This window comes from Mus musculus, chromosome 1 (assembly GCF_000001635.26).
Source record: "Mus musculus strain C57BL/6J chromosome 1, GRCm38.p6 C57BL/6J".
Classification (NCBI taxonomy): Eukaryota; Metazoa; Chordata; class Mammalia; order Rodentia; family Muridae; genus Mus; species Mus musculus.
This window is the reverse complement of record NC_000067.6, coordinates 61343156-61358296: the sequence shown is the minus strand read 5'-3', so window position 1 is coordinate 61358296 and position 15141 is coordinate 61343156. Positions and strand designations below refer to the sequence as shown.

The 15141-nt window shown below is 41.6% G+C and overlaps 1 long non-coding RNA gene across 2 annotated transcripts in view; it reads right to left on the bottom strand.

Moving 5' to 3' along the window:
• Positions 1–2739: 2739 nt before the first annotated feature.
• Positions 2740–15141, bottom strand: part of LOC105243939 — a 48577-nt gene continuing 36175 nt past the window's right edge. For both annotated transcript variants that reach the window (XR_865473.1, XR_865472.2), the window contains exon 4: positions 2740–2889. This is a non-coding gene — a long non-coding RNA (uncharacterized LOC105243939). The remainder of the gene's footprint in view (positions 2890–15141) is intronic.

Sequence of the window (15141 nt, the reverse complement as noted above, 5' to 3'; positions counted from 1 at the left end):
TCGATATGACTTCCTTCCCACAACCTGCAATGGGGTGAAACTCTTTTATGGGGGTCCCTGTCAAATTCCTACAGGTGTTAGTTAATATGAAGGTTTAGACTGAATGACCCAAGAAGTCCTAGCTGGATAACAGTCACACTATACTGGCATAGCGTGCCTGTGTGTAGTTCTTATAGTATATGAAGCAAAATAAATAAACAATAAATAATAAAGAGAGAGAACACAAACTAAACAAGTTCATGTGGAATATGGCCTTTCCCCCATATTCTTACTTTTTTTTAAAACTACATTTTATTTATTTTTTTATCATGTGTGTTGGGGGTGGGTGCATATGGAGATCAGAGAGCAGCTTTTAGGAGTTCTCTCTCTCTCTCTCTCCTTCCTCCATGTAGGTCCTGGGGATTTAATTCAGGTCAGCAGGCTGGTAGTAGATGGCCTTTAGACACTGAGCTGTCCGGTCCACCAAGGCCCTGTTTCAGGTCTTGGTCTCCTCTTATCTGAGAAGTCACTAGAAAAGCAGCTGAGAGAAAGAGAAGAGACATTTCATAATCAGAGCCAGGACAAAGGTGACTATTCTGAGATGCATGATTGTCCCTGTTTGAGTTGCAAATGTTTTAGGTAAGCAGAGATCCTGAGGGTAAGGCCTTTGACTGGGTAGTAACTGGGCCAGTTGCTATACCATCTTGCCTGACTGCTGGTGGGCTGAACCCAGTAGTTTACACAGCATAATCCATTTCCTCTATCCTTAGGTAGCAAGTTTTTCTAAGCTTGAATAGTTCATTCTCATTTTCTTGCTGCTAGCCAACACCTTCCATCAAAGTATCTTTACCAACCCTCTTGACACTGTCAACACAGGAGGATTAAGAGTTTGAAACCAGGCCAGATGCATAACAAGGTCCTACCTTGAAACAAAGGGAAAAACTTCCATTTCCCCCCTTATTTTCTTACCCTAGGTTTTGTTTTTGTTTTTTGTTTTTTGCCTGTTTCCTTTTTCTCATTTTTCACCCTACTGTTTTGAGTATAAAAGAAGTTGTATTTTAAGAGGAGGGGTTGCCTGGTGAGAGCCACAGTTGGGCTTTTCTAAAGGGGAAGCCCAAGGAAGTTGTTCTAGTAAGACAACCCAGATTCTATGGTGAGGGCTGACTCCAGGACCACTGGAAGTGTCTCACTGGGAAGGCAGCTTGGAAAGAGGAAAATGTCAGGGGGACATAAATGAAAGGTAGTTGGAACACACAAAGCAACAGCAGAGTGGCTTTCCCCTTATGTTAAACCAGGCCCATTGGGAGCCATATGGTTTACTTTTTTTTTTTTTAATTTTAATTTTAATTTTTGTAGGACTTGGTTTGATGCTTTTTAAAAAAAAATAGGTATTTTCTTTATTTTCATTTCAAATGTTATCCCCTTTCCTGGTTTCCCCTCTGAAAAGCTCCTATTCCGCCCCCCCCCCAACCCACCTACTTCCTGGCCCTGGCATTCCCCTACACTGAGGCATAGAACCTTCACAGGACCAAGAGCCTCTCCTCCCATTGATGACCAACAAGGCCATCCTCTGCTACATATGGAGCCTTGAGTCCCACCATGTGTACTCTTTGGTTGGTGGTTTAGGAGCTGAAGAGATTTACAGCCCCATAGGAGGAAAAACACTATGAACTAACCAGTACCCCCAGAGCTCCCAGGGACTAAACCGAGATATGGTTTCTTAATCAACATTTTCCCAATTAGTGAGACTCTTGCTGAACTAAAGAGACATCTTAAGAGGAGAGAGAAGGCTGAGCCCCCTGGAGCCTTCTGCAGGCTCCCCGTTGGCCTCCAAACCCAGTGAAAGGCACAAGCCTGTTGTAACTTGAACCAAACTCCAGAAGATGTGCTCTCCGGCTCCCAGGCAGCCCCCCCCCACCCCCGACTGCCTTTGAAGCCCTGTGATCTCCTTCAAGTCTTCGCTGATGAGAATTCTTTGGAAATGGTTGGAACAGGATGACAGCCCGTTCACCTGGATCCGGCTGAGCTGCCTGGTTCACCGCGAGCTCAGAGACTTGCCCTGATTTGAGATTCAACTTAGAAATCCTTGGGTTTTTTTCAAACTATCAGGAAACATTCCAAAGCCGGGGTTCAAAGTGAAATTACCAGCACCTCTTTCTGGAGAGCGTGCTAGCAAAGGGAGTCGGAGGCAGCCACACTCTGAAGGCTTAGGGTTTCTCTCTCAGCGCTGACCCCTGCTCTACAGAAAGGAAGGGCAGCATCGAGGTGTTTATATTAGGATACTTTCCCATAATAATGTTTTCTGTTCATATCTTTATTTTCACTGCTAAAAGCATTCCTATGATTTTCTTGATCCTCATAGTTATGTTATGTAAACAGTACAGATAATCTGGGCTCCAGTTTACAGATGAGGAAATCAAGATCCTGGCAATTATTTTACTTTTCAGTAATAACTAAAAACATGGACCTACATAAGGTCTGATGCTTTAAGTGCGGACATTTCCTTTTTAATGCTGCCTCATAAACTTTAGATAAATTGATAAAGGAAAGTCCATGGAAATGTAAATCTAATTTAAGTGTCTTCTTTTTTTTTATTCTAAAAACATTTTCTTGGTTTCTAAATCCAAAAGATACTCAGAAAAAGATTATGTGGTTGTATCTTTTCCTTCCCCAACGCCAAGTGTGAGGCAGGCTCTTTAAATCATTCAAGACAGCTAAGAAAATCTCCTATTTTTAAGTTTCCCAAGAGAAGAAGATTCCTCAACCCCTATGGGTAACTTTTCCTGGTGTTTAACATTTCTCAAAGTCAGGAAATTCTTTCTTGTGTCCTAAATCCCCAATGCTGTGACTTGAGCCGGCTTCCTCCCGGTTGGTCTTCGGTGGAGATGCTGAACAGCTGTCTGCCTCAACCTAGGGGAACATTTCAAAGAGAAGGCTGTTAAGTGGCTCTGCAGCCCATCTTCCACGGCCCCAGTAATCCCATGCCTTTCACTACTTCTCATAGATCTCGGTTTCCAGCCCTTTAACCCTGCCTCTGCCTTCTCCCACATAACTCAGGTTGCTGTTGAGATGAGGGTCGGAGCAGGTGAAGGACATTTGTTCTTGTGGTGAGGGAATCTGAAAACAAGAGCGACCATGGCTCCTCCTCAGGCCTGGCTAGCTCCCTCTTCTCACTTGGATACTGAAAGTGGCCTGAAATGGTACTGTGATATCCGAATGTTCTCCAGAAACACGATGGGATGATTAATGACTGAAATACTGAAGCTCCTCCAGAATTACAGCAGGGCACTTGACAAAGTTGTTCTAGAGTCTATCTATCTATTTCCAGTGTACACACTTTTTTGTACTGAGGACTCTAAAACTTTCTTAGAAGTTATATTCTCAGAAAATAAGTAACTGGGCTACTTTTCTGGGGTAGAAATTCCCTGATCATCATTAGCTACTTAACCATTCACGTGTTTCTTATATTTTTGCTTTAATATAAAATGCCAATCCACTAGGACACAACAGGCTGTGGTGATTTGTATGAAAATTGTCCCTAGGGGCTGAGAGGGAGTGGTGCTATTGTTGAAGTAGGTGTGGCCTTGTTAGAGGAAGCTTGTCACTTTGGGGTTTCAACTGCTCAGGCCAGGCTCAGTGTCTCTCTCCCTCTCTCTTTAGCACCACGTCTGCCTGCCTGCTGCTGTGCTTCCCACCATGACACTAACGGACTAAACCTCTGAACTGTAAGCCAGCCTCAATTAAATGCCTTCCTTTATCTAAGAGTTGCTGTGGTCACAGTGTCTCTTCACAGCAATAGAAACCCTAAGAAAGACACAGGCTGTATACAGTTCCATGACTTTCATCTTGTATTTCACATCTAGCCACCTATTCAGTACTATAAGATGCACATTGTGATCAAGAACAAGAAGTCAAACCGCTGTAAATAAAAGAACAAAAACTGTGCGATAACTTTGAAGTCCTTTATGTTCTTACTGAACTCCTTGTGAAATGCCTACAGGCATTACTGGACCATCCCTGAATGCCACCTTGAAGTTAAACTCCAGCGGGAGGGGTCCATCAAGGATAGCAGGTTATGCTTGCTACAGCAGCAAGGTTTGGCAAGGCACACAGTGGGTCTGGAGACCTTTGACCAGAGAATGGGAACAGTGGTGCGGTGCCTGAGAAGGCATAAAGTTGGCACCTGACACTGTATTTGGAGTAAGATGATTGAAGGAAAACAAATGAATTCTAGAAAGTCTCAAGATAACTGGTCAGAATGACACCTCTGGCCTCAGTGACTTTTGGTAATTCATAGCAGCACACTGCAGCTGGCACACACTTTCTTCATTTATTTAGCCAGAAACTGTTATGGAAAGCCTTTTGAACATATGCCATAATGAACGTCAATTTTTATTGTGAAAGGTGGTTGATAAGGAAGATAGAAAGTTTTCTTTTTTTTAAAAGAAATACCTATTCATAAGACAGACCTATTCACAAGGTCACCAAATGACCTTTCCCCAGGCAGGAAACAGTGACTTACTTGTTTATTTTCTTCATTAGGACCAAATGACCCTCTTCAAATAATGTTGTCTCATTTCTCCAGCCTCTGGGGCTCCTCCCCAGGGGGCTCAATAAGAAGGAAAACTCTGGCGTTGCCAGTAACAACGGGAAATCTAATTCTCCATCCCTGTCAAGACTAACTGTAGGGAACCAGATTGAAAGCCGAGCCTCCCTGTTCTTCTTGCTACTGGGGCTCTGCTTATACCTAATACACTGAACAGTAATACTAAAAGGCCATAAATCAGAAGGAAATATGTGAATACTGTTCACACCTCAGGACCCAAGTCACAATATATCAAGAGATAGACCCCACAAACTTAGGGAGCTCTCATCCTAGGATCTGCTCTTGTACTTAAACTCGGTTTTAAACATTGACTGTCATGGTAACTTGCCTGAGTTACTTCTGCTCTTAATGAGAATTCCATAGACTTTTCAAAACAGAGCTAGGTACTATGTATAAAGTTCTATGTGAGGTAAAGGCTCAGTAAGGACTTGCTATTCTCTCTCTCTCTCTCTCTCTCTCACACACACACACACACACACACACACACACACACACACACACACACACACAGTCACAGTATCATCTTATCTCAGGCAGTGTGAACAGGAATGAGTTGTCTGCCAAGAGCCAATACCTTCCTGATCTTGGCTGTTCCTTATCTTTTGGAAGTTGTTCTTTCCTCAAATGGTTTCTTTATCCATGAGCCACGCCTGCTAACTGTCATTGCCCATGATTTTATCACCTAAATGAATATTTGGGTTGTTATCTAAATCCATGTGAATAAACAATACTGTAGAGTGGAAAAGAGAACTTTGGTTGTTGTGTTCTGGGTCACCATTACCTTGTGTATCTTGCATAGTCAGACTTACTCAGCAGGCCTGACAGATGCTCCCATGTCTCAGGTTAACCTTCATTCATATGTGTGTGTGTGTATATATATATATACATATATATATGTGTGTGTGTGTGTGTGTGTGTGTGTATGTGTGTGTATGTGTGTGTGTGTATATATATATATATATATATATATATAATTGTTTTTTCTCCCTGCCCCCAACTTTATTATGCACAACTATATATAAATATCACCTGGATAAGCCAAGATGCCAGTGAACAGTTTTGATGGCTCAAAAAAAATGATACCAAACTGTGTGATGGAGAAAGAAAAAGGACTAAGTCAATTGATTTTAAGTCCTCTCTGTCCCTGTACACTTCACCCTTAAATGATGTATGTCTTTCCTTGGATCTTGGAAAAGACTCAATGTGGTCTTTCCTATCTAAAGGCAAGAGGCAGCTAAGAACACACCAGGTCTTTATTCTTTCTTTTTCTTTCCTAAATCTCAGATCAAAGCAAGAAGAAAATCCCTGGAGTTCAGAGCTCCTGGGGTGCTGGAGTTTAGAATCAAATCTCTTCATAATTTTCTTCTCCAGGCACTTCCAGGGGAAAATCATTTAGTCTTGGTACAAGTGAAAGACGTGTTTGGGTTTGACCTGCTAATTCTCCCTGAGTTAAACTGCTTGTGAATAAAGAACCTTTTAAAGTAGATCCAGGCTCAACCAGGAAACTTAAGCTCATTAAAGAAAAAAGACCCTGAGTGGAATCCTCCCCACCACCCTTAAAAAAAATGCTCTCAGGATATAAGAAGTGACTTTTCAGTCTAACTATACATCCTTTGGGTGTGAGAGGGTTAGGAAACAAACCCTTGAAATCGGGGGGAAAAAAAGATATGCAATATATTGAAATTTTCTTTTTCTGTCCCAAGTTTATCAGTGACTTTGAAACTTATTTTAAATATCATAATTACGTATTTTATACCCCTCTTGGCTCTCTTTCAAATTCATGGCCTGTTTTTTTTCCATTAATCATTATTATATGCATATATGTATATGTACATGCATAGATAGATATTCCTAAACACAACCTACTTGGTCTGTATAATCTTAGTTCTCTGTGTGTTTTCAAGGCTGATCATTTAGTTTTGGGGATCCAGTTGGTGTCCTGTTCCTCCATGCTGAACACTGTCTCTCCTGTTCTCAGTGCTCCTTAGTTGCCTGAAGTTCTTTGTGTAAGGTTCCCTCACCCACTTTTGCATGCCTGTTGCTTTTGTCCTTGCTAGTTCGTGTTTGGGTAGTTATGTTGGTGACACTCTATGGATATAGTTCCTGAAAGATTTTAATAGGATGAAACGAATAGTGAGAATGAGGAGGAAAATTCTGTACGTTATTGCTGGAACACCCACTGAAGCTCATCTGGTGGCCTTAAATTCACATATAGACATGGCTTAGCCACTGGGTTACTCTGTTTCTAATATTGTAACAAATATCTGAGATAGTCATCCTGCAAAGAGAAAAGGGAGTGTTCTGGTCTATGATCCAGTTGACTCTGTTGCTTTTGAGCCTGAGGTAAGAAAGAACAAACCACTCACAAAAACTCACACCATGATTAGGATATAGGGAAGAGGGTGGGGTGGAGACAGGATTGAGGAGAGAGAAGCTCAGAGACCCAAGTGTTCCTTATACCTTCCAGGAGCATAGCCCCCAAGACAAGAAAGTATCCTACCAGGCCCGACCTCTTAACATTTTCACCACCTCCCAGTAGCCCCAAACTGGGAACTGATAGCAACAAACAGTCTTTAGGAGACATTCAAAAATCAAAGCGGTGACATCCTCCCTTCCTTTCTTTGTCGAAGGTTTTACTTATACACTGTTCCCAGTTCCTAGTTTTGCTGGGAAAGCATTTCTGAGCCCTCCATACTTCCTGATTTTCTACTGCCCACTCATGAATTAATTTCCCCTTTTAAAACAATTTGACCTTACTTAAAAGCCAGGCTGTGTTTTCTGAACTTTACATTACAGTTTTGAATAAAGGCACAGAAATGTTTTCTAAAGTCTCTGATCTCAAGTCTGCATCCTCCCTGGAACTTAAGGGATGAGTGTGGAATGTGAGCGTAGAACAGGGTGGAGTTGCCTGTGTGCCCCAGTACAGGGGAATGCCAGGGCCAGGAAGCAGGAGTGGGTAGGTTGGGGAGCAGGGCTGGGGGAAGAGGGCAGGGGGGGAGGAGGGGGAGGGGGGTATAGGGGACTTTCAGGATAACATTGGAAATGTAAATGAAGAAAATATCTAATAAAAAATGAAAAAAAGGAGGCTACTCTTGTTTTAAGTGACAGTCATCATATCCAAACTATCTTAACTGAAAAAAAGAAAAAGAAAGAAAGAAACAATAGACAGAAAGAAAGAAAGAAAGAAAGAAAGAAAGAAAGAAAGAAAGAAAGAAAGAAAGAAAGAGAGAGAGAAAGGAAGGAAGGAAGGAAGGAAGGAAGGAAGGAAGGAAGGAAGAGAAAGAAAGAAATCAGTTGACTTGTAAGTAGAGATCCCCATGGTAGATGCAGATGCTTTGGATTATGGCTGGGCCCATAGGGCCCCATGCATTTGATTTATACTCCAAGCTGTGTGTGTCACTTGATCTCCCATAGGAAGATTCCCTTAGAGTCCTAGGAAGTGGAGTTTGTTGGATTGGCAGATTGTGAGCCTGAAAAAAAGCAGGCATTGGCTAGTGTGAGGGCTGGAGGCTGTGCCAGTGTTTATATCAGTGTACCTCCAGGAATCGCTATGGAGATTGAAGGAGATGTTTATGTTGAATGCCTGATTTGAAGGTGCTTGGGAATAGGCCCAATCATCACATGTCTATGATGGTGCTTCATCCCACATGGATGTGGGAATAAACTCTGGGCAAGAAAATCAAGCACATGTGGGTTGTTCTACAGGGCAGTCTGCCCCCTTCCTTCAGCACTCTTGAACTCTATTCCTAAGCGTGAGGAAAAATTCCATCTCTGTGCTTCAGTTTCTTTCCCTGAGTGTGCTCTCCTGGGCACAGAAACACAGGTCTGCCAAGACCACGGCTGGCTTCAGAGCCCCACGTCATCCTCTGGGTTTATCTACATCTGAATATAATAATATGTTGATAAAATACCTTGTCAAGCTCTAAAGCAGTTCTCTGCCATGTAGTCTCTTTACACCCTGCTGCGTAATTAAAATGGAAAGAACACAAGCCTGCTGGACCTAGAGTACAGCCTGTCTGCCATGGAAGGAACGTCATGTTTGATTTCTGGGTCTAGACCCATATGCTGGCTGCGTCCTGGGGTCTTTGTTTCATGCAGTAATTCAACCTCTTCCAATTTCTTATCAGGCAAAGTAAGTGTGTGTGTGTGTGTGTGTGTGTGTGTGTGTGTGTGTTACTATTTTCCAGCTTCTGTTGGGGGGTTGGAGGGTTGAGGGCCTTGCGATAGGGTGAGTGTCAGTAAACAACACTTATGAGAAAAGAATGGCCTGGGAAATGTGCTACAATGCCACCCATTTGTTAGGAAAGACTGCACCCCTTCCCACAGTCATTCCCATGCTATTTATGCATGGTAGAACTTATTTAGAGCATCTTGTTGCTTGCATTTCTGGAGAACCCAGATATCCCAGCAAAAGAAGGAAAATATGCACATATACATATCTTGAAGAGCTCTTCTTTTCTAGCATAAGCTGTCTACCATCAAGTCACAGACACGCCTCCCCTCCTGGCATTAGAGCATGTAATTCAGTCATGAAGCTGTCAGTCTCCTAATTTTGGCTAGATACTGCTTGTTACTACAACAAGAAGAGGAAGCTGATTCTTTCACATTTACCTTCAGCTTTCTGTCCCACCAAAACCCCAGCAGAGTCAGAATCTACTCTTTGCAAAGGACAATGGCCCTTTGTCACAGCTGATGGAGAGAAGCCATGTCTCCTTCAGGCCAAGGTTCATTGCATCCTCTGTGAGAGGAAGCCAGATGTAACGATTTGTGTTTTTGAGAACATCTCAACTGCAAAATCTTTCTGTGCCTTCCAAAAAACCTATGTGGCTGAAAGCCAATTTTCAGGTGTTAGAAATGGCAATGTGAGTAGCGATGACGGGTGCAACCAAGAATCAGGAAACACTTGTAAGATGGCTCATATGATACACTTTTTTTTTTTCACGAGACAGGGTTTTTCTGTGTATCCCTGGCTGTCCTGTAACTCATTCTGTAGACCAGGCTGGCCTTGAACTCAGAAATCCACCTGCCTCTGCCTCCCAAGTGCTGAGATTAAAGGCGTGTGCCACCACTGTTCGACTCGTATGATACAGTTAAGTCTGGACTTTTATTGTGTCAAATGGCAGAATCCATATTCAAATTATCTTAATGATAAAAAAAGAATTAAAGAAACTTGTTGCCTTGTAAATGGGAGTTCTAAGGATCAATCCCAACACTGTAGGCAGAGGTTGCCTCCGTGGGCACAGTGCATTTGTTTCTCTCTCTGTCTCTTGATTTTGCTGGCCCCTTACCTGGCTTCATTCCCAGCTAAACTATCTCAATGAGATAGCCCCATGTAATCTGAAATTATGTTGTCTCTTATGTCTGAGCAATCCCATGAAAAGAGAGTGTGTTAGTAAACTATTGAAAGAAAAGAAAAGTACAACAGTCACAAAATTCATAAGAAACAATTATTTCTTATACATAGTAGGGGGGCTGACTGTTGGGACAGAAGAGATGTTTCATATGTATTTCATTCCTGGCCATAGATGTAGGGAGACTTATCTCCAAGGAAATACTTTTCGTCAAAAGCAGACATACAAATGAACAAGTCCCAGTGCACAAGTTTGTTTTTTGTTGTTGTTTTTTTGTTTGTTTGTTTTTTGGTTTTGGTTTTGGTTTTGGTTTTGGTTTGTTTGTTTGTTTGGTTGGTTGGTTGGTTGGTTGGTTGGTTGGTTGGTTGGTTGGTTTTTCGAGATAGGGTTTCCCTGACTGTCCTGGAACTCACTTTGTAGACCAGGCTGGCCTCGAACTCAGAAATCTGCCTGCCTCTACTTCCTGAGTGCTGGGATTAAAGGCATGCACCACCACACCTGGCTACAAGTTTGTTTTGAACTCTTGTTTGTATCATGCTTAACAACTATCTCATTGACTAAAACCACATGGCCAAGTCCAAAGTTATAGGGCAAGGAAACATATTCCAAATGCTTATTGGAGGAATCCTGTAGCTAAATGGCAAAAGGCATAGATATAAGAAGGAGGAACAGAGATTAATATTTCAATGACTTAAGACATCTCTTTTTTTAAGACTAGCCATAAATCTCAGGTGAATACAAACGGGCTTGTTCTACTAACATGCCCATTTTAAAACTAATGTGAAGGATGCAAATTAAGAAGTCTGAATGGCCAGCCCGAGTGGTTCAGCACATTTACGGAAGTGATTGACAGTAGACCATAGTGTATTATAAATAATAGCACCTGAGAACCACATGACATGCAAGAAGAAGCACATAGAGAAGAGCTATAAGAAACCATGCATAGCACTGAAGTATCATGGCTGACACTATTTGTCACTAGGAGAAAGAGGGTGTTGAAGCAGTCATATGCAGCAGAGTCCTTATTCCTTGACCTTGCAAGGATTGGGACACACAACAAACAGAAGAGACCCACACTTAAAATTCCTTCTCCTAACACTACTGTCATGTTCTGGATCTCCACACCTGTTCATTTACATTTACGCATTTGGCTCAGTGGGTGGATCTTCTAATAGGTTGAAGTGGTTAGATCATTGGACTCGCTACCCTCATAAAGAGTTAATATGGTTCTTCCAAGATCCTAGTTACTTCCTTCAAGAGCAGATTATTACAAAAGAGCAATTGGCCCTTCTACCTGATATTTCCTTATGAGAGTACTCCTACCATGAAGTCATTTTCTATGACAGGATGAATCAGGGAGATTCTCATCAAAGCCTATCATAGTTCTACCAGGATCTAAGACCTCAAAGTCTGTGAGCTATAAAATCTCCTGTCTTTATTTGTTACCTATATTTCCATTATCAGTGCAAAGTGGACTAAGAGATGCATACATATGCATATATTCATGTGGCTATAACCTTGCCCTTTGCAATTATAAGTATAAAATTGATTTTTTTAAGTTTTCACTGTTAACTATTGCAACGTTCTCAAATTTAATGACTTAAAGCAACAGCATTTATTTTATTTGTGAACCTACAATTTGGGCCTGGCTGATACAACTTACCTCTGTTCCAACAAGCGTTAGCTTAAAGGCTGTCTCTGAACATACATGAAATCACTTAGATTACAGAAAAGACCTTTTTATGACCTCCCTTTGAAAATTTCATAACATCATCTTTATTGTATCAAGATGGTCAGGAAAAAGCCAAAATGTGCTTAAGGAGAAGATTTGGTCTCTGCATAATTTTAAAAGTAATTATCACTCAATACAAAATAGTGAGTTTCATTATTTTCTTAGTTGGGGTTTTTATTGCTGTGATAAAGACTATGACCAAAAAACAACTAGAGGAGAAAAGGGCTTATTTCATCTTACAAGTCTCGGGTCATATGCTCTTACTGGTGAGTCAGGGCAGGAACTCGAGGCAGGAACCTAGAGGCAGGCACCTGGAGAAAGGGCTGAAACAGAAGCCATGGAGAAACAGTGCCTCTTGGCTTGATCTTGATTTGCTCAGCCTGCCTTTTAGATATAGCCCAGGACCACTTGCCCAGGCTTGGCAGCAACAGTAGATAGGTCTTCAAGGCCATATCAATAATTAGTAACCAAAAAGATGTTCTGTTGCAGGATATTTGAACTCCAAGATTGTGAACCCCGAGATTGTGTTATTTACTGAAAAAAGAAAACAAAAATACCTGTTGCTAGTTATGGTGTGGGCCAGCCCTTAGAACAGGCCTTTAATCCCTCTGGCTGGAATACAAACATGTCCTTAATACACATTTTTACTACCAAACCATGAAGGTAAATTTAATTTGTAGAAGGAAGCATCCATGTTTGAAAGTGATGTCTAAGTGAGTGGCAGACAAAGTGATGAGTCAGAGAAAGATTTGACAGAATAGGGTGTGCCCAATTCTCACAAGAAGAGGGAGGAAAGGGAAGCTATTTAAGAGAGCACAGAAAGAGAGAGTAGGAGGCAGTTTTACTAAAATAACTTTACAGAGACAGCCTGAGAGAGAACAAGATAAACACAGGTGAAGATAGAACAAGCTAGGGAATGAGAAGGAGCCAGAAGATTAGAACAGGTAGCCAGAGTTAGTTTGAGGCTAAGCAGAGCAAAAAATCAGAGAAGGAGGGAGAAGCCAGCTTAAATCAGTCATCTTGGAGAGGAGTTTGAGCCAGAACAGCTGAGTTGAATCAGCCAACCAGAGATCAAAAAGACCTAGGAAGCAATGAACTTATTCAGCAGTAAGTCTCAGAGGCTGAAAACATTCTAGGCCTAGATTAGATTGTATAAAGGCTAGAAGCTTCCAGGACTAGGCCTAGGTTAGCAGAGTGAGGCAGTCAGCTTCCACGATGACAATTACTACAGGAGAACAAAAGTTGCATTTACAATGCCTCACTGGCTTGCCAGAAGGCTTGGTGGTGGGATTTTCTCAATTTAAGTTCCCTCTTCACAAATAACTCTAGCTTGTGTCAAATTGATAAAAGCAAAACAAAACAAAGCAAAAAAAAAAAAAAAACCAAAAACAAAACAAAAAAAAAAAAACTAACTAACTAACAAAATCCATGAAAGTTATGATTTTTTTTCCTGCATGTATCATTGTTCACCCCATTACTGTCTACCTTAGGCCTTCTTTCTCCCCTAGGACTGTACATTTTGGTAAATAGAGACATTGTTGCAGAGGAGTATGTAGGACTACAAATAGAGTGGCTGTTTATTATATTAAACACAGTCTGCTATTGTCTTGTCCCCTTCCTGCTTTGATCTGATTTGGAACATAATCATAATGACAGTTAATATTCCTGTTCTACTATTAATTGGCTATGGAATTGTAGCTAAGCCTTTTATTCCACCTGGACCTTAGTTTCTTTCTTCCTCTCTTTTCTCTCTCCCTCCTTCTTTCTCTGTCTGGATGTTTTGCTGGCATGTCGATCTGTGTATCACATACATGTCCGATGTCCATGGAAGCCAGAAGAGGGCCTGGGATCTCCAGGAACTAGAGATTCAGCTGCGTGGGGCCCCAACAAGGATGGGAATGTTACCAAAATCAGTTCTTATGGAAATGAAGAGAAATGGTTTTGGTAAGGTTCTTAACCAGTAGAACTTAATACTCCCATTCTCTACAACCCATGGAGCTATGACTACAGCTTTTCTCTGGATATCAGGGCATATGTAATGCCATACCCCAAGTGAGCCAGGAACTGGCATCTGACCCTAACAGCAGAGCTCAATGTCTTTGCAGTCTGTAGAGCTTTTAATTGAAGCCAGCAGATTTTAACTTAATTAGTGAGTGGCTAAGGCACACATTGAGGTACTAAAAGTTTAGTTTGATAAAAGGTTTATTATAAAAGTGACCCGTCCAGCAGGTCCAGTTATTTGAGGGTCTCAAGGGGACCTTCTCCTAAGAACCAAATGGGGGGTAGAGAGAGATGAGAACCTTGTGCAATGAAGGACACACAGAGGCAGTCTGAGTAACATCAAGGTCTCACTGTATTAGCTAGGCTCAAGGTTTAAATGCACAAGCAAAAGGGGAAGTACTTCTCAGCAGGAGGAATGGGGCAGCAGAAATGCACTTCAGCAGGAGGGATGGGGCAGCAGAAAAAGAGGAAGTACTTCTCAGCAGGAGGGATGGGGCAGTGGAAATTTTTCTTTTGGAGACTACACGGGGAAGGGGGAAGCAGGAACTTGGTGGTATCAGGGTACATCTTGAGGTCAGGACATCCGGCTCTGACTTAGGGCTGGAAAAATCTGTGGTTGTTCTTGGAGCGGTGCATCGGTGGCTCGCTTTTGACCCCCTTTTCTTCTCGGGGGGAGAGGCCCAATTCAGAGATCAGGACAATTGTGTTGTCTTAATAGCTCCTAACATAAAAGTAAGCTCAAATTGACAATACTATGAAAATATAGATTCAGAAAGAAAGAATGTGGGGCTGGAAAGATGGCTTGGCAGTTATGAGCACTTGTTCTTGCAGAAGACCCAGGTTCAGTGCTCAACATCAACAAAGAGGCTCAGTTTTCCCATAAATCCAGTTTCTGGAGATCTAATGATTTTTTTCTGACCACCATAGCCAACAGGTATGCATGTGGTATATATACATACACATAGGCAAAACACTCATACATATGAAATAAATAATCTTCAAGTAATGTTTTAAAAAGAAACAATTTTTCCAAACGAAGTCATGATCTAAATATTTTCTTTCTAATACTTCTATTTGATTTGTATGAGTTAATACAAAAATGTTGTCTGTTGGGCCAAACACGTATTTTTGGGCTTCGTTATAAGCCCCCTACTAAGAGCCTTTCTGTTTGAGACTTCTCAAATTATTCTTTTCTCAACAGATACTTTTCTTTTGTGGGAGATAAAAATCTTTTTGCCAATTCCCTTCCAGGATGCCTCCTACCTTTAATAAGGAATTGCATTCTGCTTCGAAAGACTAACAAAATAAGCATGACCATTCTTTCTGGAGGCAGCAAACTAGTACCCTTGGAAAGCTTACAGTCTAAGTCATAGATCATTGTCTGGGCCTCTGTTTTTGAAAATCAAGAGTTCCCCAGTGATGGTTCTTACACAGTTGGTTCAAGTCTAAAAGACTTCAAAAGAAAACGATGT